We start from the raw sequence: 26,276 nt of genomic DNA, 5'->3' as shown, positions 1-26,276 counted from the left end.
ACTCGGTTAATCACTACAGTCCTCAAACAAATTACAATACAAAACTTAAATATACATCAAATTCTCCAACAAATTTCATGTCACCAATACAGCGGAATGTTCACGTACATCCATTCAAGTACAATCATGCATTTCAAATCCCCAATAATAAGCTATTACACGAGAGGCAATCCCAATTCAAACCGTACAGGGTATATACCATCCATTTCACTCAAACAGTCACCCTAGCCAAACTATTACACAAAACCAACCCAAATCTAGATTATACAAATTACATGCCATCCAGTCACACAAATAAAGTAATACAAGCGCTTCCTTTGCCTCGGTCCCTGTGGGGAAAAGAAAAACATTTGGGGTGAGCTAAAAGCTCAGCGAGTGAATAGGAAAATCAGTAATCAAATAGCTTTATAATTGTGCATTTAAATGATGCAAAGAGTTAGCGATCAAATGTGCGTAATATGCTCTTTGGAGCCAGTGAAATCCTTGTACTTAGATATCCAACGTTCCCGTTTCAAATCAAGTAACAGGTGAACAGAAATAAGGAGCCATCGTGCTCCGAAGGCTACATAAACAGTAGTGGATACGTTGGTTCTAAGCACAAGTTTTTCCCAAGATCTTATTGGAGCCAAAATGGATGGCACACACACATACACAATGAGATGCAGTCGTGTAATCAATGCAAGAAGTAATTCAAAAGTAACTTTTGGGGAAAGAGTTAAGGTTCACTCACCCATACACAGCTCAGGAACCATCCATCGTACCTCATGGTCTTGCTCAAGTCGGAGCCCTAAATTACAAATATCAAGTCAAGCAAAGGAATTCTAACATTATCAAGCTTCTATCACCTTGTGGCACTTTAATTATAATGGAAGCTACACTTATTAGATTCTAACATTTATTTGGATTTTTGCCACGAACAATATTTTCTAGCCTTATTAGACCTAAGTACATGGTTTTATAGTTTCGTTATATTTTTAAAGTGTCTCGTTTCAAAAAATTATTTTCTTATAAGCTTGTTTAGTGAAAAGGTGAAAACGTGTCCAAACACTTTAGCCAATTGGGAATACAATAAGCTCGAAAATTTGAGACATATACAATGGTCCTAAAATAGGTAAATTTAGGTTTAAGTACTCAAGTGATAGTTGGTGGTACGATCGTTATAAGAATTTCTCGAAGGTTTCATTTTATTGCGCCTAAATTGGAAATACGTGTTTTCACGTGCGCGCTTAATTGAGGGACTTTGGACCATTATTTTGGAACAATTAAGAATGAATAATATTTATATGAATGTAAGTGCCCTAGAGGTTTAGTGCACTAGTGCAACAAACTTAAGAGGAATCGAGCACAAAACGCGCGCGTACACGCACCTTTTGCGGTTGATTTTTGTGCCTTAAAATATTAGACGTCAAACTTCATTTGTACGCAAAGGAATCAGATCAAAACATCCCTCTTTTCCTCTCATTCTGGCCGAGCAACAGCTGAAGCAAGACACCTACAAATTTTGCAAATTTCACCTCCAAATCTTGCTCAAACCTCCACCAAATTCAACCAAAATTTAACTACACTTAACTCAACACTTGGGAAGTCCATCTAGCTGCAAAAGAAAGGAGCTCTCCATGGTTTTCTTCAGGTTTCAAAGGGCCGAAAATTCTGACTTGACCAACCATCAAAGTAGGTAATGATCTAATACCTTAAACTTGTCCTATGGAGGTTAAATTATACATATGAGCTGGAATCTTCACATGGGTAGCTAGTATTGTTGGAAAATTTTGATGGTGGGCTCTATGAACTCCCACCTCTGTGTTGATGGCTGATTTCATGCTTGATGATGTCTATAATGTTAGATTAGTGCTTAAACTAGTGGATTATTGGTGGAAAATTGATGGAAACTCATGACGGGTGCAAAGGCCAAATCTGACCATTTTACCCCTGTTTTGTTCGGCCACTTTAATGCAGAAATTTGAGGATTTAATGACTTGATTGGGTTGTTTACATGTTGTAGTAGTTGTATAAAAATTTTCATTGAAAAATATTGAGTTTTGGTTGGTCAAATGAATTTATTTTCCAAAGCTAGTAATCTGGAAACTGTTTTCGTAATGACCAGACTAGTGTTCGTATTTCGGCCGTAACTTTGTCCTCCGATGTCGAAATCAAGTACCGTTGGTGGCATTTGAAACTAGACATCCACACCTTTCCAACGGTGTAAAATTCACATTCTGGTTCCATGTGTGTGAGCCGCACCACTCTTCTGAATTCAGCTGTTCTGTTTCTCTGTTCCGTTGGAACGATTTGATGATGCTGCAACTTTAGGCTTAATTTCGAGCCAGTTTCATGCTGAATCTTAAAACGATTTCTTCTGTGAAATTATAGACCTATGAATTTAGTTTCTAACACTATCAACCATGCTCAAATCCGAGTTAAATTGAGTGAGTTATGATCAAAATACGGTGACTGCCTTGTTCTTGAAAACCTTGGATTTAGACAGATTTGATGTGAGACTCGTTGTGGTCTTACTAAATGAATTTCTTGGTGCTAAACACCTACCAAATGTACCATGAATATTTCTTAGACTTTTCTTGCACAAATGAACCATGTTTGGAGGTTTTCCTTAGCCGAATGTTTGGAAACGGAGAGAATGGGAGCTAAAGGCAGTTTTGCCTTAGTAATTTCAAAACTTTGGTTGATTGGTTAACCATCTTCCCGAAGGTATTTTTCCACGAAATTTGATAGAGAAATATCCTTCATATAGGAGTACTATACTGCAAAATTTGGTACCAATTCAAGTCCGTTTCGACACTTAACTAAAGGTCCAAAGTCGGAAACCCAAATCTGAAAATTGTTCAACAGTCTAGAATTTTTCCCAACTTTGAGCTATCATATCTTGGTGCTCGAAACTCCGATTCTCGATCCGCTTGTTCTATCCTAAACCTTACTTGCATCTCTAATTGAGTTATAAATTTCAAGGGCTGGTTTGCAACGAGTGAATTCTGCCGAATTTCCAAAGTTAGCGAAAAACCAACCCCGGCTCAATCCTGGGTGATCCGGAACAGCAACTTTAAGCTCATTTTGAATATCTTCCATTTAGATTCATGGAACGGTGTCTTCTAAGAACTTTTAGTACTTTCAAAGACGATTCCAAAGGTACCAAGTTTATCAATTTTTGACTAGTAGAAAAGAAGTTATGATTTTTCAAAGATTTTACCAAAAATCGAGAATTCTGGAACTTCAAAAAGAAATCCGCGCGGGAAGCATTTTTCTAGAATCCGGCCAGTTTCTGGCCGGATAGGCGGCCGGATTGTAGTTGGGATTTGAAAAAAATGAGGATGGCTACTGCCTCCAATCCGGCCAGATTCCGACCGGATTGTGATGTGGCCAGTCCACTTTCAACTTCGGTCGTTCGTTTTGAGATTTATTCGCGCGTACTCGTTTCCATCCAATGATTTCTGGAATAATAATCCGATATTACTCGAGTCTCGTACCTTTTTACGAATCCAACTTCAAAGACAAACTCAAACGAAATTTCCAAAATATTTCCAGACCACATTTGTGTTCGATCTCCTCGTCTCTTAGGGACCTATAGTAATGGTCTTCTATTCGATGTTCAGGCACGCACGAGGACCTCCAAGAGGACCCTACCGTGGAAGTTTGAACACTCAATCCAACCTGCTTGCTTGTGTAACTTGGTGAGTGCCAGGTGTATGTAAACTTGTTACATGTTTAATTGTTATTAATGATTGGAAATCTTGAAAGTGGAGTCGAGTGTGTACTTTACCACACTCGTTCTCATTAGAAATGAAATTTTAATGATTGAAATATATTGAATGAATGATTGAAATGCATTGAATGAACAATTGAAATGTAATGAATGAATGAATGAAATGTAATGGTATGCTATAGCTGCATACGTCGTTAGAGTGAATCTCCTCGACACACAAGTGCATATGGGGACGCCCAAATCTCATTGGCCGACCTTGGACTCGAGCTAGCATGGGCTTGGTCGGGAACCTTGGCGAGTCATGAGATATATAAGCTTGACCTAATGAGAGGTCTTGCTTGGCACACTCGAGTAGTATCGCCACAAACAAATGACAGGCGGGCCCGATACAGGGGTATGTAAGGTGAAAGGGGACAGGTTAAGAGGAGTTCTACGGACAAAACCTACCCGATTGACGGAGTATCAATTCGTGGAGGTTATTGATCGTGCAAGTGGAATCTAGCTCCTGAGAGCTCCTATATCCTTGAATTGTTTCCGTTTACTTTCCGATAAATTGTTAATTATTGAAATATATTATTGCTTGGTTTGTAATTGGGATTGTTACTTGGACTACGTGCTTGCATGTGTGTCCTTGGCCTCACGAGCGTTTTGCTCACCCCGTAGATTTGTTTTCCTTAACAGGGTGGAACTCGGAGGTGTACTCGAAAACCTTCCTGATGGGCTTTTGTTTAGGATTTCCATTACTTTTGGCTATGCTTTGGTTTTGGGTTGTACTTTTGGATTTGAAATGTAACTCTTTGGGCGATGATATAACTTTTGGGATTCATGATGTACTTTGAACCTCGACGTACGGGTTGGATTATGAATGAATATTGTTAAGCTTGAACGCTTCCGCATTTACTGTATTTAAGTTATTACGTGTGTTGTACAGTTCAATAATAAGCTTGAATGGATTTGCTTGAGTCCTGCCGAGAGTTAGGCAGGCGTCCCGTGGATACCCTTTGGTTCGCCTTAGGGAGAAGTGGGGGCGTCACAGAATCAAACTCTCTTTTGGATCAGACTCACCACCATCACAATCAATAATCTCCCTTGATTTTTACTGCTGCAATATTCCACACATCTAGATAGATTTATCTCGTCGTTCAACTTATTTTTCACTTGCGAAGACAATCCATGCTTCTGGATAAACTGTTTTCATCGCCCAATTTGATATCAACTTATTAACAATTCACTTTGTAATTTTCATAATCACAATTCAACTGACAGGATTCTTCTTGTGACGACCCCACCTCCCCCTAAGGCGAACCAGAGGGTTCGGCGGGCCGCCTGTCCAGCTCTCGCCAGAACTCGGTTAATCACTACAGTCCTCAAACAAATTACAATACAAAACTTAAATATACATCAAATTCTCCAACAAATTTCATGTCACCAATACAGCGGAATGTTCACGTACATCCATTCAAGTACAATCATCCATTTCAAATCCCCAATAATAAGCTATTACACGAGAGGCAATCCCAATTCAAACCGTACAGGGTATATACCATCCATTTCACTCAAACAGTCACCCTAGCCAAACTATTACACAAAACCAACCCAATCTAGATTATACAAATTACATGCCATCCAGTCACACAAATAAAGTAATACAAGCGCTTCCTTTGCCTCGGTCCCTGTGGGGAAAAGAAAAACATTTGGGGTGAGCTAAAAGCTCAGCGAGTGAATAGGAAAATCAGTAATCAAATAGCTTTATAATTATGCATTTAAATGATGCAAAGAGTTAGCGATCAAATGTGCGTAATATGCTCTTTGGAGCCAGTGAAATCCTTGTACTTAGATATCCAACGTTCCCGTTTCAAATCAAGTAACAGGTGAACAGAAATAAGGAGCCATCGTGCTCCGAAGGCTACATAAACAGTAGTGGATACGTTGGTTCTAAGCACAAGTTTTTCCCAAGATCTTATTGGAGCCAAAATGGATGGCACACACACATACACAATGAGATCCAGTCGTGTAATCAATGCAAGAAGTAATTCAAAAGTAACTTTTGGGGAAAGAGTTAAGGTTCACTCACCCATACACAGCTCAGGAACCATCCATCGTACCTCATGGTCTTGCTCAAGTCGGAGCCCTAAATTACAAATATCAAGTCAAGCAAAGGAATTCTAACATTATCAAGCTTCTATCACCTTGTGGCACTTTAATTATAATGGAAGCTACACTTATCCGGTTGACACAAATCTTATGGCGTTACGAAGCTAAAACATATACCAACATTTCTTATGAAGGCCTCCAAGGCCAAATCATACATATACAGGGTCAAAAATCCGAATCCGAGAGAAAGAACGAAAACTGTAATAAAACAGGGGTTATGGGCAATTCAGTCATTTCACAGGCTACAGAGGTTCGATCAATCTGAAATTTTGCAGGTAGGTAGTTAACCCATATATCTACAAGTTTCATGTTTTGAGCGATTGCTGATTTGGTCTACAGTACAGAGAACATGGCAGTCCAATTTCAGTCCGGAAACAGGGAAAAACTGAAATTACCCTTCTTGAACCACCCTATTGCATATGATCATTACCAACCACAATTAAGGCTAGAAAATCCACCGTATACTTGGCAAGTCAAAGACGTATTCACTTAAATCAAGTCGGGGAAAGTCATTAACATGGAACTTTATCATCCCAATTTCCAAATCATAAGAATTTCCATAACATGAATCAAGATCAATTCCAATTCCAAACAAACACATGCTCTCAAAAATTGGACGGCGTAACCCCTAAATTTTACACATTTCCAACCTACCATTCAAATACCAATTCTCACGACAATTAACCACCGTCATCCATACGGTTCATAAACAATACCATACATTCAATTAAGCCATAATTTCCTTCAATCAAAGCCAATTAAAAGCTTAAAAGCCAACCACAATTCAAAACCCCAATTGAACCCTAAAACCGGAAATTCACTTCTCAAGCATAAACTTTTCCGCAAATGATCACAATCTACACACAAGAGCCTCATTTAACACCATTTCCATCCATCAATCCCACTCTAATCATAGCCATCATATAAAATCAGAAAAATGCCCAATAAATTAGAAATTTACCATAATTTCCATAAACCCATGAAATACTCCATAAAATAACATACATAAGCACCACAAACCATCAATTACCCAAGATTAGAGCCAAAAGGAAGTTGTTTATTCAACTTACCTCAAATCAAGAGAGCTAGAACCTTAGAGCACCCCATCCAAAAAATCAATCCGTCAAAAGCTTTAACCCACCATAGTGCACCCTTGTGTGAAATAGTTTGCAAAATCATCGGTTAAAACTCAAGATTTTTGGCAAAGATTGAACTAGGAAAAATTGAGAGTATTTCTCTCTATGAAGCTCGGATGAACCAGGGGAGAAAATGAAGATATTTTTGGTGCAAAAGTGATATAAAAGGCAGAAAACAGTCGGTCAAACTTGGCAGCCGGAGCTGCCACGTCACAATCCGGCCGGAATCTGGCCGGATTACTGGCCACATCACAATCCTGCCGGAATCTGGCCTGATTCCCGGCCGGATTCTTGGCCGGATTCGAGGCAGTAGCTAAACCCATTTTTTCTAAAACTGCAAGGCAATCCGGCCAGCTATCCGGCCAGAGACTGGCCGGATTTGGCCCCTGCCATTTTTCAAAACTTTTCTTTTCTTTTCCAAGTGTAAAAAGCTGTGCTGCTTTGCTTGTCCAACAAAAATATACATAAAATGAAAACCCTAGTTTTCGGGGCTTCACACTTCTCCAATCTCTGTCGTAACATCTGCGATCAATCTGACAATTCTCGAACCAATCTTATAGTCCAATCCTTACAAACTAGACACTCCATGACCAACCTTGTACTCTAACTCAATCAACTAATTTATTCGCAACAATTTTTATACTCTAACTTTGACAGCAAAAAACATCAACAATTAACCTTCGTAATTGGGTCAATTCTTCAATGTCCACAAGTACCTTAAAATCAATTTCTTGAATCTAGTACTCTGATACCAGATGTAGAACCCAAAAAATCAACCAAAAATATATAGGAGATATATTTCGTAAAATCAATACATATGAGGAGAAAATTTACACACATAAAAATATGTGTGGGAGAAGAAGAATAATACCACCAATAATCTATTAATCACATTATAAAAACAAGACTCTCAATCCTTCACTCTTCTCAATTAAACACAATAATATAACTCCCTATTTATAGATTAGATGAGTTGGTAAACAAGCCTTACAACCATAAGAAATTGCCTAATAAGATACTAATTTCTAAACAATAAAACTACCATAACTTGACTCCAATAGAATTGCTAAAACACTAACTTGACTAAAAACACTACTAAATAATAATATGAAAATTTATAATTTTGAATTTTGATTTAATATGCCAATAACAGCAAGCATGCAATGCAACCACAAATCTTGAGTTGCACTATTAGCCATTGCAATATACTCTGTCTCTGCTGTAAATAAAGTTATTACCTAATGCTTCTTAGAACTCTAAGAAAACACTTCTAAATCAATGAAAAATATATATCCTGAAGTACTCTTTCTCTCAATCGTATCATCTATCGAATCACAATCTATGTGACCAAAGAACTCAACTATATGATTTCCTAAATAAAAAAAATACCATAGCTGCGAGTACCTCCAATGTATCTCAAAATCCTCTTAAGCACCTACAAATGTAACTGACGTGAATTTTCCATGAATCTACTAACCAAATCGATAGCAAAATTGATACCTACCCTTGTAGACATTAAATATCTCAAACTTCGTACCAAACTCTTAAAATAGATAGGATTCACATATCCATTAGCATCCTCCCTAGTCAACTTTAATTTTTCCTCAACTGGAGTCAAAATTGGCTTTGCTAAGTCAGCCGTAGCTTATCTATCTCAATTCACTTACATTGAATCTATCTTGGCCAAGGAGTGGAACCAATTAGAAAAGGGCGCTTAGAAGCACTTGAATTGGAATTTTCAAGTAGATAAAATTGTGTTGATGTTGATTGAGAAGAAGTAAGAAGGTGCCATTATCGTTGATGATGGTACCTATTCTTTCTGTTGTCCATCTTGAATTTCTTTAAACTATGACTTGCACATTTCTTTTGAGAAATAAAAATCCCACAATCAAATTGAAAAGCATCAATTTCCAAGAAATATGACATGGGTCCTATATTTGTCATCTCAAACTGCTTAATCATGGCCTCCCTGAACTCTACAATCAGTTTTCGATTATTTCTTGTAAAAATTAAATCATTTATATACGAGTACACAATAAGGATGTCAACATAGGAAGAAATTTTCATATATAAAATGTGCTCATATGGACATCTCTGAAAGTCATGAGTAAAAAAATAAGAGTCAATATTCGTATACCAAGCCCTTATGCTTGTTTCAGGCCATACAAGACCCTTTTCAACCTATACACTTCATTTTCTTGACATCTTCTAACAAAACGTGTAGATTACTTGACATACACTTCTTCATTGAGAACTCCATTCAAAAAAGCTGATTTGACATCCATTTGATAGATTTTCCAGTTATTTTGGACAGTTCGAGAAATTATCATACAAATTGTGTCAAGACTAGCAACAAGTGCAAACACCTCAAAATAGTCAATTCCGGGTTTCTACTGGTATCCCTTCACCACTATTCTAGCCTTGTACCTATCAACTTCTCTACTGGATATAAACAGTCTTGTATATCCACTTCATTCCATTGGCATTTTTACTAGTTGAAAGAGAAATAAGCTCCCATGTGTCATTCTTTTAAAAGACATGAATTTTTCCTCTATTGTTTCACCCAATGATCATCATGGTTATAGATAATAGGGCCACAATTTACAAATAAAACAAAGTTAATAATATCTTCATTAGAAGGAATATCATCTGGTGTAATCACATAATCCTATAAATGAGTTGGCATCTGCCGCTTGACATTGTGGATGTTTGTTTAATTTAGACTGTGGACATTCAGTAACTGATAATGGCTGAACATCATTATTAGGCTCCTTTTGCTAATAATTTAGTGTCACTTCTGTTATTTTGGGATCTTCGGTAAACTGATCCCAAACATCTTTTTTTTTTTTTTTTATCAAATGTCATATCTCTACTCATTATCACCTTCTCTGTCACAAGATTATACAATTTATAAGCTTGAAAAACTTCACCGTAGCAAATAAATTCACTCTTCTTACCCTTATCATCAAGCTTCTTTCGCAACTAATTAGGAACATAAAGGTAAATAATGCAATCAAATAATCTGAGATGGCCAACAAAAGGTTTTCTACCACTCCAAACACTTTTGGTAGAACATATTTTCAACAGATACACAGTACAAGCCACGGCCTCTGCTAAAATGATTTTGACATATTTTTTAGCTTCAATAGGGAAATTTGCCAAATTGGTCCTTAACATTTACAAAAAAAAAACTGTTTTAGTCCCTAACATTTAAAATCAGTCAGAATAGTCCCTAATATATAAATTATGGTCCATTTTGGTCCTAATGCTCGTATTTGCTCATTTCTCTAACTGAAAAAAGCATGCCTCTCTGACGTGGACATATTTTCAAGGACAAAACCAAAAAACACACTTGATTTCCCTCCTAAAGCAAAAGTACACGGGACTACCACCCTCTTTTCACCTTTTCCCCTCAAATTACAGCCACAAGAAACCTCCTAATTCCCGGCATCCCCTAATTAATAGCCATAACTTGAGAAATCTCCCATTTCAAAATCTCCCTTCTAAAACCCACCCATACACCCCACCAAAATCCCCTTCTCTGCCACCACACATACACATGCCCACCGAAGGTCAAATCCTGAAGCAAATCTAGAACAAAAGAGGGAGAGATTGCAGCAACAAACCCATTACTCCGAACTCAAAAACTCCACTTCTATTTCAGCCAAATCTGTTCTAAGTTTCCCCGAAAATCATCATCCTATTTCCTTCCTTTCTTCTGCCCGTTTGATAGTAATAAGTTATTGTTTTTAGTTTTTGTATCGAAAAGGTTGGGAAAAACCTAGGATTGGATTGTGGCCCTCAAGTGTTTGGTGCTCATTCATCATCTGTTCAACGATAGGGAATTAGGGGTTTCTTGTGGCTATAATTTAGAACCCAAGGGTTTGGTGGACCGCCTGCCCAACTCTCGCCAGAACTCATGCACTCACTCGAACGAAATCACGATTTTCAAGTCAAACAATTTCTTAAAACCAAGAAAATACCTGAATAACAACATCCATAATCCTTAGGTAACAACGTTAACTATTACAGCCATAATATTTCAAATACAAATGAATCTACGCTTTCAAATGTCCAAAAGTCGCTCAAGGAATCACAACTTAAAGGGATGAGCGCCTCCAATTCTTCACTTCAAATTCCTGTTAAGGAATAACAACTTAAAGGGATGAGCGGACACTCAGTGAGGCCAAAAAATCAAGCAAGCAAGTAGAACAAGTACCATAATTCAGCTCAAGTAGCACATGTACAGCATAACAACAATGGTTTCACTTAAAGCCACAAAAGGACTAAAACACGTTCATTAAGAGGATACAGGAGCTCTCAGAAGCCAATTTTCCCGTTGTAATAGCTTGATCCAAACCCGCTGACACTCCGTCAATGTTTAAAGAAGTAAAAACAATGACCGTAGATATCCACTTTACACTAATTTTCCATCCACCAAACATACCCCTTACCGGGCCCGAACACCCAATAAAAGCAGTAGTGGTAATACTCGAGTATACCCAAGCAAGAACAAGTATGGTTGAAGAGATAATACTCCAATCGACTTAATCAAGATAGAGGCACTAAGATGGGATGAGAGACACTTCCCACTCGGATTGAGTGTGGTACATGCTGCCGCTTAGCACTAGGGTCGACGAGATAACTCTCCAATCGATTTAATCAAGATAAAAATACTAAGATGGGATGAGAGACACCTCCCACTCGGATTGAGTGTGGTACATGCTGCTGCTCAGTATTAGGGTCGATGAGATAACTCTCCAATCGATTTAATCAAGATAAAAGTACTGAGACGGAATGAAAGGTACCTCCCACTCGAATTGAGTGTGGTACATGCTGCCGCACAGCACTTACAAGTCAAGCACAAGTACAAACACAAGTACAGGTCAATCAAACTCAAGCAAGTACAAGATCATTCAAAAAGAGGAAAACGAGTGTGATAAAAGTACACCCTCGCCTCGTCAAATTCAGTATTCAACACATAACACATGGCAACATGTATCATTCAAATCAAGATATCAAGAAACATGCACTTGATGCTCACCATGTAAAGCAAAGCTCAAACATCCGCCTCGGGTACAAATCTTGTGTTCACTTCCAAGTTCTAGAACCAAGTAATTAGAGTACAATGAGATTTACTACTCCAAACCACCATTTAATCAAAACTACTCCCAAGTCCCAACTTAGAAGTCCGAAGATGTTCCTCAAGATTTTCATATTTTTACGTCCCTAAAAGTCTTCCAAAACACATGTTTTCAATCATGATTCAAATGAAAAATTCATGTCCATGTTACGTCAATGGTTCAGGTATAATGTGGAGTGAAAAATGTTAAATTGAACCAAGAAAAGTGAAGGAAAGAGTGCAAAGTAGAAGAATCAAAGTGACAGCTTTGACACCTCTCGGCATTTTGATCATAACTAGAGGTACACTTATCTGATTGAGGTGAATTTTATGGCGTTTCGAAGCTAAGACATAGATCTACATTTCTTATGAAGACATCAAAATTCGGTTAATGCATTTTTGTGGTCAAAAATAGCAATCACAGAGGCACAAGAAAGCTGTTGCGTCATATCAGGGCATTTGAGCAGCCTCGGGAAAACGGCTATAACTCAATGTAGAAAAATAGCAATCAAATGCCATTGGTTGAATTTGAAACTAGGCTCGAAGGCTTTCCAATGGTATAAATTTTAGAATCTAATTCATTTTCAATTAACACCAGAAAATCTAATAAGTTGACTGAAAATGCTCTCTGTGTTTCAGTCCATTTTGCAACTTTCCAACAAGAAAACAAGGAAGAAATTCATAGTTTTGGTTCAAATTCAAACATACAAGTAAAGAGTGACGTGTTAACAAGTTTCTTGAACAAGAACTTGCCCACAATTATTAAGAAAAAGTGGAAATCAAGGCTGGAATATCTTCTCCTGTTTTGGACAGCAAAGGCAGAATTTTCCCACAAAAATTTTCCAAACATTTCTCCATCAAATCTTTCCAATTTTCCCATAACAAATCCATGAACATATCAAACAATATATAGCCAAGATTGTTAGCAAGAAAAATCATGAAAATTTGCACATAAACAACCCTTAACAAAAGATCAAACATTTGGTGGACATAGAGATTTCTCACTAGAAATATAACTCAAATCGTCAAGGGTTTCATCAATCATTAACCCTTGGATATCAAGAAACAACAATCCACAAATTCTTGGCCAAAATTTTCAAGATTGAAACATACAAAAGACTATCAAGCTTCTAGTACCAAAACTTCCATAAAATTTTCAAATCCACCATGGATCTTCCATGAAATCCTCCAATATCAAGTCATATATGGATTAAATTGCAAAGTAAGAAGAAAAAGAGGAGTTTCTTAGTATAATACCTCAAAACCCCAATATAAGATGCAAGACAAGAGGTTTCTTCCTCAAATAACTTCACCAAAAGCTCACTTCCAAACTTGATGCAAGATTTGTCGGAGTAGATTTGAGTTTTCTCTTGTTTTCCCTCACTAATTGGACAAGAATTAAGGCTTGAATTTGGAGGTTTTCTCTCCCTTTCTCTCTTCACGTTTTTGGCCAAGACAAGCAAAAAAGATGATTTGGATGATATAAAACTTGGTTGGTCGTATAAAGACTTGGTCTTGGTCAACTTTCCATGGATGATGGATATTTGGCAAGAAAAGAAGTAATATCTATCCATTTAGCTTCCTAACATCCAAATGCTCCAATTAGCTTATAACAACTCTTGTCACATAATTTTTTTTTTACACAAAACTCCTTCTAATCCTCCAATTTATGATACACACTTCACTAATCGGTCACACTAGTATTATGCACTATGAGACTTAACATGTATCACATGAAAAATGCACCAAGTAAAATAAGAAATAGGTTAAAATCATGATTCAACTAATAAAACAACTAAGAATTCAAGGCAAGTAAATGAAATCAAAGAAAATACGTAACTAACTATCGGGTCACAACACAACTTGCAAACATCTAAAAGTGAGTAAAAATGAACAAAACTTTTTTTTTTCTTGGTCAAAGCTAGGGTTTGAAATCTCCTGTATTAAAATCTCTTTCTTATCATAAATATCTCGTGCCACAAAACGTTAGGCAATCAATTAAAAGAAGCAATATGGTACAACTGTCCGTTATCATTCGCTATATATACAAGCAAGTAAGCCAAAATGAAAGTTATGAAAATTTTGGGTCCTCACAGGGATAGGTGAAAAGGGGTGGTGGTCCCGTGTACCTTTGCTTTAGGAGGGAAATCAAGTGTGTTTTTCAATTTTGCTCTTGAAAATATGCTAACGTGAGCGAGGAGTGCTATTTTCAGTCGAAAAAATAAGCAAATACAAGCACTAGAACCAAAATAGATCATAATTTATATGTGAATTGACTATTCTGATTGATTTTAAATGTTATGGACTAAAAAAGTTTTTTTTTTGGGTAAATGTTAGGGACCAATTTGGCAAATTTCCCACTTCAATATATACCTCAGCATATCTATAACTATCCTATTCTTTCTCTTTGTCATTTCATTTTGTTGTTGAGTGCACCCAGTAGTCAATTGATGTTGAATATCATTTTTTAAAGAAAATCATCATACACTGAGTATTTCTGACCCTTATCAATTCTCAAAATTTTAATCTGGCTGCCACTTTGTTTCTCAACAAAAGCTTTAAAAATTTTAAGGTAAAATTGTAATATTGGTCCCCAATCTATAGTCTATGCTCGGAATTAGTCCCTAATCTATTTCAAAAATTAATTTTGATCCCCAATCTATTCAATTTTACGCGAAAGTGGACAATTGATGGAATTTTTTCAATTTCAACCAGAATCAAGTCACGTGAGATCACGTGCCGGTCTCTAAAACCCCTTTTTTCAATTTTTTAATTTCTGAAACACGTTTTTTAATATTTTCAGCTTTCTCTTGCCTTTTGTCTTATTAAACAAAGACATAAAAGGCTAAAATTCACTAATTAAATAATTAGTAATCATTAGTGGAAACAAATTATAGAATAAAGAGGGATGGCGATGTCGTCTACTTCTTTCTTTCCTGGTTGACTGCTATGTACCACAAAAGTTTCTACGATCCCAAAAACTCCATGCAGGTTGAGCAGTAGGGGACATACCATCAAAGCGGGATGGCGATGTCAGCTTTAGTCTAACAGTAGAGTTATGGGTTAGCTAAAATTCTATTTTATTTTTTGATTAATATTGGGTTAGCTTCTAGACTAACAGTAGAGTTATGGGCACTAAAGACTAGTTTTCGATTGATTAATTTAATTGATTATAGATTCTGACCTTGGATAGTTAGTTTATTTGATGTTATCGATTGTTTTTGTATTCTGGTTATAGATTTTTTTTAGCATGCTAAAAAAAATCTAAAATTTATAATTACTCAAATAGTAATTTTTGTGGATTCTGATTATTCTCTATAATTAGTTTCTATAATAAAATTTCATAATTTATAAAGTAACCGAGAACAAGGCCTATGTGTGACAATGCAAATTAGTTGCTTGGAATCCAGTATTCAAGCATGCGGAAGTGGAATCTAATTCTCAATTGGAAATTCGTTTGATAAATCATGGTGGTACTGAGCACAACCATTTTAATACTTTATGGAAGATTAGGGAGTTGCTTAATCGAGATTGGGAGTGCTGTTTGAATCATTACTGCAGGAAAGGTAACTTTTATACTGATGTCTTGGCAGAAATGAGCTTAGATATGCACGGAGATGCTACTCTGCTACCAAATCCTTCACAAGAAATTCGTTCTTATATATTAGCCGATTGTATGGGTGTAATGTATTGTCATTTTGTTTCTACTTAGTTATGCTAAACCTCCTTTTATGACAACAAAATGCTAGATCCTTGCCAGAAGTAAGCTCTGGCCATCTTTTGCCGGTTCTTTTGTGATTTTGTGAAGGCTTAGAGGTAATTTCGGTAGGAGATTTCCCGTGCTGCCTGCTTCTTTCTTTTGTTTCTTTTCCCCTCTCCCGTTTAGTGTTTCCCCATGTGCTGCATGTGGGTTTTTAATGCCCCAAGCCACAGTTTATTTCGGTTTTGCCATTATCTAAGCCTAATTGGAAAAAAAAATGCATGATGAGCCACAATTTGTTCCTCTTTTGCCATGGCCTGAGCCTAATGAATTCAAAAAAAAAAAAAAGGACATGGTGCCTGGTTTTGGACTGATACTATTTCTTTTTTAGCCATTAGGAAAATATAAATTTAGATTAACATTTTAGTATGAGTTCTGCTCCAAATTTTTTCTACAAATCACCAAAAAAATTTGCTCCAAATTTTGTCTACACTCCTAGCCAAATAATAATAATAATAAAGGGTCCCTTGATTGGCCACTTATATAACACTTTTTGTACAAATTAAAAAAAATAGTATAATTTTGTTCCAAATTAAATTGAATATTTTAATACCAATTTTATTCGAAATTCTTCTACAATACTAGAAAAGAAAAAGAGGTATGGTGAGCTTTGTCTACATTCCTGACCAAAAATAAATAAATAAATAAAGGGCCCCTTTAGTGTCCGCTTATACAACACTTTTTGCAGGAATTCATTGCTACTATTTTTATCATCATTTAATTACTTGCGTGAAAAAAACAAAATTTTAGTATAATGTTTTTCAAATTCAATTGAATATTTTATTACCAAATTTGTTCAAAATTTGTCTATATTGCTGGAAAAGAAAACGAAGTATGGTGACCTTTAATTACTTGCGTACGTTTTAAATAGTCAAAAAGTAATAATAGCAATAGATGATTAACAACAATTTATTAAAATTGAAGTAATAATAGATAAACTCTAGCTAAGAAATAGCTTTGGAAATGGTTCACTCAATTGATCATTAATGCAATAATAATTCCATTTATTAACTGATAAACAAATTATAACTGTCAAACAAGTGATGACGGTCAACTTCTCCGTATTGTATTAGTGATTAAGGTACGACCGTTAACCACTACTCTAATCAAGAAATAACCTTAGGTACAACGTTAGAGTTCAATTTCTCAATTGTTTTAAGAATTAGAGAAGCCTTGTTCTAACAAAAAATATGCTAAGAGGGTTGTGGCGACCCCACTTCCCCCTAAGGCGAACCAAAGGGTTGGCAGGCCGTCTGCCCAACTCTCGCCAGGACTCACGCAAGCATTCTAACCCAAATTCTTTCGAAGATTAACTTAAGCTATTACAATAAAGAATCTCCCAAACTAGACCAATCGCTAAAGTCACATTAACTTTACAGATAACAGTATGAAGATAACCAAACGACGGCTTTCGAACACCTCACGCGTATTCTCAAGAAGTAGAATCGTACCATTCCGGACATACAAATTCATACACCACATTTATAAACCTACAAGCCAAACCTTCGAATTGGGTTTTACACATTTTCCAGCTTCAAGTGGCAACCCAAGACAAAAGTACATTGTTTTATTCGAATTACATTACGAACTGCAAATCCAAGTCACAAGGTTCAAATACATCCATAAGCAAATATACGTAGGCTCAGATTTCTCAAAACTTCAAATGTCAAAACCTGTCAAGGAAAACAAATATCGTGGGGTGAGCTAAAGGTCAGTGGTGCCCCAAAACATGCAATTAAATAAAACAAATAGCAAGAAGCAATATTGACTAAGGTAACCAAGTAGGAAAGCGGATAACAACACAAGGTAGGATACAGGGGCTCTTAGGAGCCAAATTCCTCGCTTGATCAGAAACCATCGTAGTTGACCCTCCGTCAACTCTCACTACTTATGATCCATGTAGATTCTCTTATTTTGTTTCCTAACCCGTCACCATTCATACCCCTGTCCCGGGCCCGAACTCCGACTAAGGACGCAGTATACTCGAGATATACCCGTAGATGATTGGTCGAGGGATTCACCCAACGACGTTATTGTAGTTAGATTCATGCGTCGAGGGATTCACCCAGCGACGTAACTACATTTAGATTCAAGGATTTATTTATTGTAGTTAGATTCATGCGTCGAGGGATTCACCCAGCGACGTAACTACATTTAGATTCATGAGAAAAATGATTCCCGCAAGTCACCACTCGAACGGCTAGTGCGATAAAGTACACACTGCTCACTTCGATGGATCAAAAACTAGTTTGCAAATATCACATTTCAAGTCAAGAAAGCACTTTAATCAAGTAGGAATAGAACAAGCAGGGACACTCACCAAGAGTGAAGTTCAAAGCTCAAGCTGGGATTCAAAATTCCACGTCCTCGCTATACCCTAGAAAACCAGGTTTTAAAACTATAAGTGTTGTTATACGGGTTCTTGGTTTATAAATACAAAGTTATCTGGTGTATAACTAGTTTATCTACTCCAAATAAATCAACAATCTCCTTAGAGTTAAACTAATGAAAGTGATGAAATACTTCGTAGGATTTCTTTCTTTCTAGAGGTGCAAACCAGAACCAATTTGCTTTGAATAAGGTTTCTTGCCAAACAAGTTTTCTGCGCCTTTTATTTAAAATCAAGTTTAACCTTTAAAGTACAAATATAACATTTTCGATTCTTATTCAAGTTCTAGATTTATAAGTATAAAAGATTCTCTAGTTTATAAATGGTTTATTCTCTCGAAATAATTCGACAATCCACTAAGGATTAAAAGTTAGTAAAAGTAGGAAATGTTTTATATGGCTTTCCTTTAAATACTTTTCTTTATAAGAGTGCGGCTAGTATTATTTTATTTAAAGTAAGTTTTCTTGCGGAGTAAGTTTCTGCTAATTTTAGTTAAAGTCACTAAAATCTTGTATTTTTTTTGGAAATTTTCCTCTAGACAACTAGCCAGGGACTATTTTAAGGAAAGGAAATAAATCAGGACTTAGGGTCTTAGGAACTAGTGAAATCATTTTCTAAAAGTAATAAGGTTAGTTTAAGCTTACAGGAAGAAATATTGAGTCGGCAAGGTTTAGAAAATTCTTATACAAAACTTCTAACTTTAACTTACAGTACTTAAGTTTTATCATACCATACTAGAGCGAAGATATATTTAAATAGCTTGCTTAAAGCTTCCTCAAATCTAGGGTCTCAACGGATTTCTTATTCCGATTCACAACGCATTATCTCGTAAATTTTTGCCACTTCGAATTCATATTATAACTCAGGTTTGCCAGCACATCAAAATCACATTTCAATAGCAAGTCACTAGGGCTTCATCAATCATTAGCCCTAGGTTTCAATAGATTCATTTCAGATCAAGAATAAAATAAATGACCAAGGTTTCGTCAATCATTAGCACTTGGTTCTGGCAAGCTCATATTACATTTCAATCTTAAACAAAATAAACATAGGTCCTCCAAGCAATTCCAGCAATTTAATTTCATCAAGCTTTAACACTTTTATAAAATCATTCGAATGGCCAAGGGCTTCGTCAATCATTATGTTTTCAAAGAAAATTTTCAAAACCAAGCTGGGATTTCAACTCAACTTTCAGCTATCACAAAAAAAATTCCAACATTTATATACCAACATTTTTGGCTCCATCTTTCAATATATCAAATATTTCTGTCGCGCCCCATTTTTTTGGAAAAATAAAATGATTGTTTTTGTGATTTTATTGGTTTGGAAAAAGTGAATTTTTTTTGATAAAAATAAAAATGGGTCTAAATGGGACTTTTGAAAATGCGACGATTTGACCCAAGAAAAATAGTTCAAAAAGGGTCTTTTTATATGAAAAATGGAGTCGCCACTTGGTATAGAGTTAGGGTGTACCAAGTCACCCAAAAAGTGAATTTTTTAAGGAAAAAAGTAAGAAACCCTTTTGAACGACTCCTAGTCCACGCAAACAAAGAAAAAGGTTCGGGAGTCACATTTGACGAAGGGGGAGGCAAGGATAAAAATCCAAGGCACCCCTTCGACCTAGCCAAGGCTAGTTGCGTGATTTAACCCTTATTTTCCTAATTTTTTCTACCCAAAGTATGTATTTGCAATTTGGACAAAGACTAATGAATGAGAAATGCAATCCTAAATTCTACGATGTCTCTCGTGAGGTTTTTGGTCCCAAACCACATGAATTGTGGCGGCCAATAAAGGGAAACCTCATAGAGGTCGATTGATGCAAATGGTGACTCAAGTGCAAGTGTGCAAGTGTATGAAAAGATTCATGTATGAAATGGTGTGAAAAACAAAGTGTTTGTGTGCGAATGTGTAAAGAAAGTGCATGTGTGAATTTGTATGAAAATCAAAGTGTTTGTGTGTGCAAATGAATGAAGATAGAGTAGTACATATATAAGTGAAACTTGAATTTCATTTGTGAAGTAAAGTAAATAAATGATAAAGATGTAGTGAAAAATATGGATTGCGAAATATAAGAAAAATGTGATTAAAAGAGTATAGAAGTGATGAAAGTATGACCCTAGGGGAATGCAACAAGTCGGGTACGGGGGTTGACTTCTAACTTTTCGACTTCGATTTTCCCTTGGATTAGAAGGCGAAACTAGCGTGCTAAGGCTATCGAGTAGCCACACTCGCTCGTTTCCCTTATCGGAGGGGGACACTCAAGCAAAATGGACCCTATAGCTAGTATGGGATGCAAAACCTAAAATGAGAGGAAAAGGGGTTTGAGGATCATGCCAAATGATAAAACTAAGGAAAATGCGTGATATGTGGTGAACAAGCAAATGATGTACTATCGAGGGAAAATCCCTAAGGGTCTAGCGTTGGACTAGCCCATTCTATGAATTCCGACTAGCGTTGGACTAGTGGAAACGATAAAAGAAGCCACAACTAGCGTTGGACTAGTGTGGTGACGTACATTCATCCATTCCATTCATCCACACTATGGAAAGCAAGTAGACATACTAAATACTCATAAACACGTAGCACGTAACATTTAGCATGCTCGACTAGATGCAAGGACCTAATAAAGCGATTAAACACTTAACACGTAGGCATGCAACCAACTAATGAACCTATTACATTCACTAACTAAAACAAAAAGGGGAAGGGGAAAATGGACCAAATTGCTCGCCACAGCCCTATCTATTACAAGCCAAGAGGTGTACACATACCCCATTTAAAAGAATAATTTAATAAAAGCAAGAATGAATGAAATAATGGAACTAAAGAATGGTAATGAAAGCAAATTAGGCATGCGATTCACACCTAGCACATTGGATCACATAGGAGAGACAAAAAGGGATAAAGGAAATTATACCTCCCTTGAAATGAAGCTCTAATGGAGTGAAATCAACTTATTTATCCTCCAAAATAATAAAGGAGTCAAGGTGCCAATTTATTTGACAAATAATCACAAAGGATAAAAATAAACATGAATTTGAATCAATTAAATCATGTCAACAACCCACATTTAAGAAGTCAAGAGAAGAAAGGACTTGATTGCAAAGATTGGCAAAATTTTGGGGCTAAAATTAAAGAAAAATAAAGTTCAAGGACTTATTTGCAATTAAAGTAAGGACCGAATTGAAAGTAGTTGGAAATATCCAGGGCCACAGTGAAATTAAAGAAAAGTACAGGGACTGATCTGCAAAATCATTTCTGGTTTTTTAATGGACCAAACCATTGGGCCATTTCCTCTATTTGTTTGGGCCCAAGCTTCCCAAATCCAAACGAAAGTCCAAGGCAAAATGGAGTGGATCAGGCTTCACATTCCAATAAAACAAAATCAGCCAAAGGAGTGGGCTTTTACCTCTTAAACCCAAACCAAAACCCCAAAATCGTGAACTAAACCCACTTTCTTAAACCCAAACAACAAAAAAAAACTCTTAGCCCACATCACTTGTTTTATTGAACCCAATCATGATAAAATCAAATAAAATTATTAAACCTCAATTATAACCTACAAACAAGAATTAATCTATTCAAACAAATCACATAAAATATGCAAACAGAGGATTAAACTTAAAAGGGTAAAATTAGTTCAATTTTCCCAGATTTTGGGCCACGGTGAACAAGGGGGAGACTTGAGGGGCCAAAGTGCAAATTTTCTGGAAACATTCTCATGCAAATTACGTAGAAGCCTTTCATTTCTGCACCAATTCAGCCGCACTTTCTTTTCAGTTCATCATGCAAACATATTCACCAAATGCCAGGATTTTAACTATTAATCATTAGCTAAGCATGCAACCCCATTGCAGGATTGAAACAAGAATTGAAGCTGACCAGCAAAGATGAAAGTAAACAGCAAAACAACAATAGAAGGAAAGAGAGAAAGTGCTGCAAGTTTCCTGCAATTCAGCTCTTTACAAAGACAGCTTTCAAACGTAATCAAATCCACACACAACTATCATACTATCCTCTCATTTTGCATCATGAAATTTGTAGATGGAAACACCAAAAGGTCGGACAACAAACATGCAAAATCTGAACAATTCAAGCAACTTCATGCAAGGCATTACAAAATATTTCTGCAACAAAAGAGACCTTCGACAGCCAGCTAAAACTTTGGGAACTTCAGCTACCTCGTGTGGCAAAACAAGAATTTTAACAAGGAGAAAGATTCAACTTCCAAATTCATACTAGACCTTAGGAAATCATTGCCAAGATACTATGTGAGAGAGACAGAACAAGGAAAACAAAATTTGAGGCTCCAGGTTCATTTCAAATCAGATTCAAGACAAGGTTTGCTGCTGCAATTACATTCTGCAATTTCCTGGTGCAGCTTTGAAGCCATAGCTCGCAATGCCAAAGAGATGCCCAAAATTCGTTAAAATCAACTAAATCCACACACATCATCAAACATCACTCTTAACATTGCTCAGACATGGTTACCTATCTCTAATTGACCCAAACGAGATGATTCAAACCAACAGAAACAAGAACAGCAACCAATAAACATGCCAATCTCGTACCCAGCAATGACAACCCATTTACAAACTAACAAAAACCATGTCATCTAAGCCTTTCATTACTAAAACCCATCATCAACATCGCGAAAAATACAAAAGACACAGCAACCAGGGAAGCATCAAGAATCAAAACAGGATGAAAATCATGAAATCAAAACAGCAACAAAAGGTTTGTCAATTCATGCATGAAGGCTCTGATTTTTACCCAAAGAAAATGTTGAATCAACACAAAATAGGGAGAAAACAACTACCTAAGAAGGATTTCGTGTCCGTTTGAACGTGAAATGTTGCTCAGGAGATGCACGCTAATTCCAGAAATGGGATTTCGAACGTCGCCGCCGAACTTCAATGCTGATGAAGTCGTCACTTTGGCTCCCGATTTAGCTATCTTCCCATGGTTTTTTCTTCAAGATCTCTGAACGGAAATCACTCCCATCGCGTTGTAGTTTGAGCAGAAATCAAAGTCGGAGGAGAAAATCCTAGTGAAAGTAGGCTGAAAAGTCAGCCTTGCTGTGGGTTTCGCAGAAGAGATTTCTGCACTGTTCTTTTCCGCGTCTTTCCTCTTTCCCTTTGCTGTATTTCTACCTTTGATCTTTCTGGTTTCCCTCTTGTTGCCCGTAGCTACCCTCCTTCTCAGTCTATCCCTACACTCCCTCGATCTTTCTTTCTCTTTTCCAAGACTCCAGCTTTGCGTCACCAGTCCCTCGTATGCTCTCTTCCTCTCGGCCCTCCTCTATCCATCCCCTCTTGCGGCTGTCTTTCCTTTTCTTTTTATATCTAGTTTCTAACCCTAAAACTTCAGGTCCTTTTCTCCATATTTGCACTCCCAGGAGCCGTCCCAATCCCCCTTTGCAAGCTGCGCAAGTCCGCAGCTTTCACGCTGCGGCATTTTTTTTTTTTTTTGAAACTAATTAAAACAAAAATTAAAAATAAACTTAAAACATATAACAAAACAATTTAATTAACGATGAATGGAAAATAAATGGCCTAAAAACAACAAAAATACAACTTCCATTTCTCGTCGATTTTCCCTTTTTTTTTTCATTTTTCTCTCTTTTTTTTTTTTGCATTTTCTCTTCTTTTTTTCATTTTTCATTTTTCGAATTTTCACTTTTAAATGAAGAAACTAATCTAAAACAGATATTTTTCTTTTTGAGACATTCTACGCTAAAATAACTAAACTAAAAGTAAACAAAACTACATGTGACAAATAAAAATAATAAAAAATAAAAAACAAATAGTAAATAAATAAATAAAGCACAAAAAATTTGGTGTCTACAGTTTGCCCCTCTTTGTTTGAGTTTTGGAAAAACTTGAGACAAAGAAGTAGACACCAAATACTTACCTGTGTTATTTGGCTGCAAAAGATTCCCACGAACAGGAATTATAACACGGGACTGACCCGAACAGAATTTAAACGGGACTGACCCGAACAGAAATTAAAACGGGACTGACCCGAACAGAATTTTTAAACGGGACTGACCCGAACAGGAATTTAAACGGGACTGACCCGAACAGAATTTTTAAACGGGACTGACCCGAACAAAATTTTAAAACGGGACTGACCCGAACAGGAATTTAAACGGGACTGACCCGAACAGAATTTTTAAACGGGACTGACCCGAACAGGAATTTAAACGGGACTGACCCGAACAGAAATTTAAACGGGACTGACCCGAACAGAATTTTTAAACGGGACTGACCCGAACAGGAATTTAAACGGGACTGACCCGAACAGAATTTTTAAACGGGACTGACCCGAACAGCAATTTAAACGGGACTGACCCGAAACAGGAATTTAAACGGGACTGACCCGAACAGCAATTTAAACGGGACTGACCCGAACAGAATTTAAACGGGACTGACCCGAAACAGGAATTTAAACGGGACTGACCCGAAACAGGAATTTAAACGGGACTGACCCGAACAGAATTTAAACGGGACTGACCCGAACAGAATTTAAATCTTATGAATTGAAGTGAGACAGAGTGTTGGTGGGATTGACCCATGTTTATTGGTGATGCAAATGAAAGAAGTGAAATGAAGTGTTAACGGGACTGACCCATGTTTTTTAGTGATGCAAATGAAATGCTTACTAGTGGGACTAACCCAGCTCTAGTAGCTGTGAAAATGACAATCGGACAGTGGGATAAAACCCGAGCCTGCCGAGGTCGGAAGGATAAAACCCGTGCCCAACGAAAGTAAAAGCGGTCAGTGGGATAAAACTCGAGCCTGCCGAGGTCGGTCGGAGGGATAAAACTCGTGCCCAACGAAAGTAAAAGCGGTCAGTGGGATAAAACCCGAGCCTGCCAAGGTCGGAGGGATAAAACCCGTGCCCAACGAAAAATAAAAGCGGTCAGTGGGATAAAACCCGAGCCTGCCGTGGTCGGAGGGATAAAACCCGTGCCCAACGAAAGTAAAAGCGGTCAGTGGGATAAAACCCGAGCCTGCCGAGGTGAACTTGATTTGATTTTTGATTTTTTGAGTTTTTGATTTTTTTTTTTTTGAAAAACTTCCCAAAATAATTTGCCCCAGTATGATGAATTGATTAGTGGGATTACACCCAAGCCTGCCTTGGTTGCACTGGCGGCACAAATTTCAGACTCAATAGGATGTCGGCGGCACAAAATCCAGGCCCGACATGATTTGTGATGTTGGCGGCATGAAATCCCGGCCCAATGTGATTTTTGGAGGGTTGGCGGCACGAAGTCCAGGCCCAACTTGATTTTTGTGAATGGCCAGTGGGATAAGACCCAATCCTGCCTCCAATTGGTCAAGAAATTAAGTGTGATTGTCAAGAAACAAGAAATTTGATTTTCCAAGAAACAAGAATTTGAACTTGATTTTTTGATTTTTTGAATTTTGAATTTTTTCAGATTTTTCGAGAGAATCTTTTTCAAAATAATTTGCCCTCAGTGTAGGGTCCTTTTTCCCTTCTTTCTTTTCTTTCTTCGGCGTCGGCTTTCCACATCGCCAGATGCTCCTTCGTCGATTTCAACTATGAATACCTGCACAGGGGCTTACCAAAATATGACATGCACTTGAATTTCATGAAAAGAAACAGCGTGATTGATTTGAAAAATGCATTATTTGATTTTTGGACGAAATCCTCAAATGAACTATAAAAATTTTGCCCCAGTGTGGGCTTATTCTGTGAAATCCCATGAATAAAAATTTTTCCCCAGTGTGGGCCCACTTGATTGTAAAAATTGGTTTGGATGCTTCTCCATTTATTTGCACAGGGTAAGCAATTGCTTTTCCTAACATGAAGAAAATTGAATGTCTTGCTTAAACTGATATAGCACATTCCATGATGAATTTCTCAAAATAATGCCAAATTACGAAAGATTTCTTCCCCACTTTAGCATCAATGCTTTAGGTAATGGGTCACTATTTCTTGTTGGTTCATCTGTCAGGACCAACCAAGTGATC

At 36.9% G+C, this 26,276-nt stretch overlaps 3 long non-coding RNA genes across 3 annotated transcripts; 1 reads left to right on the top strand and 2 right to left on the bottom strand.

Annotated features, from left to right (window-relative positions):
- Positions 1–31: 31 nt before the first annotated feature.
- Positions 32–792, bottom strand: LOC140016719 (uncharacterized). Its single transcript, XR_011822928.1, has 2 exons — positions 731–792; positions 32–329 (listed from the first exon to the last, which is right to left on the bottom strand). It is a non-coding gene; the product is annotated as an uncharacterized lncRNA (long non-coding RNA).
- Positions 793–3,603: 2,811 nt separating this feature from the next.
- On the top strand, positions 3,604–4,607 carry LOC140016738 (uncharacterized). The gene is made up of 2 exons (XR_011822942.1): positions 3,604–3,683; positions 4,397–4,607. It is a non-coding gene; the product is annotated as an uncharacterized lncRNA (long non-coding RNA).
- Positions 4,608–5,091: 484 nt separating this feature from the next.
- On the bottom strand, positions 5,092–7,303 carry LOC140017051 (uncharacterized). Its single transcript, XR_011823347.1, has 3 exons — positions 6,940–7,303; positions 5,790–5,846; positions 5,092–5,388 (listed from the first exon to the last, which is right to left on the bottom strand). It is a non-coding gene; the product is annotated as an uncharacterized lncRNA (long non-coding RNA).
- Between the last annotated feature and the right edge of the window lie 18,973 nt (positions 7,304–26,276).

The sequence above is a fragment of the Coffea arabica genome, chromosome 11c, assembly GCF_036785885.1.
Source record: "Coffea arabica cultivar ET-39 chromosome 11c, Coffea Arabica ET-39 HiFi, whole genome shotgun sequence".
NCBI classification, from domain to species: Eukaryota; Viridiplantae; Streptophyta; class Magnoliopsida; order Gentianales; family Rubiaceae; genus Coffea; species Coffea arabica.
The sequence above is the reverse complement of the archived record's forward strand: the minus strand, read 5'-3'. Positions and strand labels throughout refer to the sequence as shown.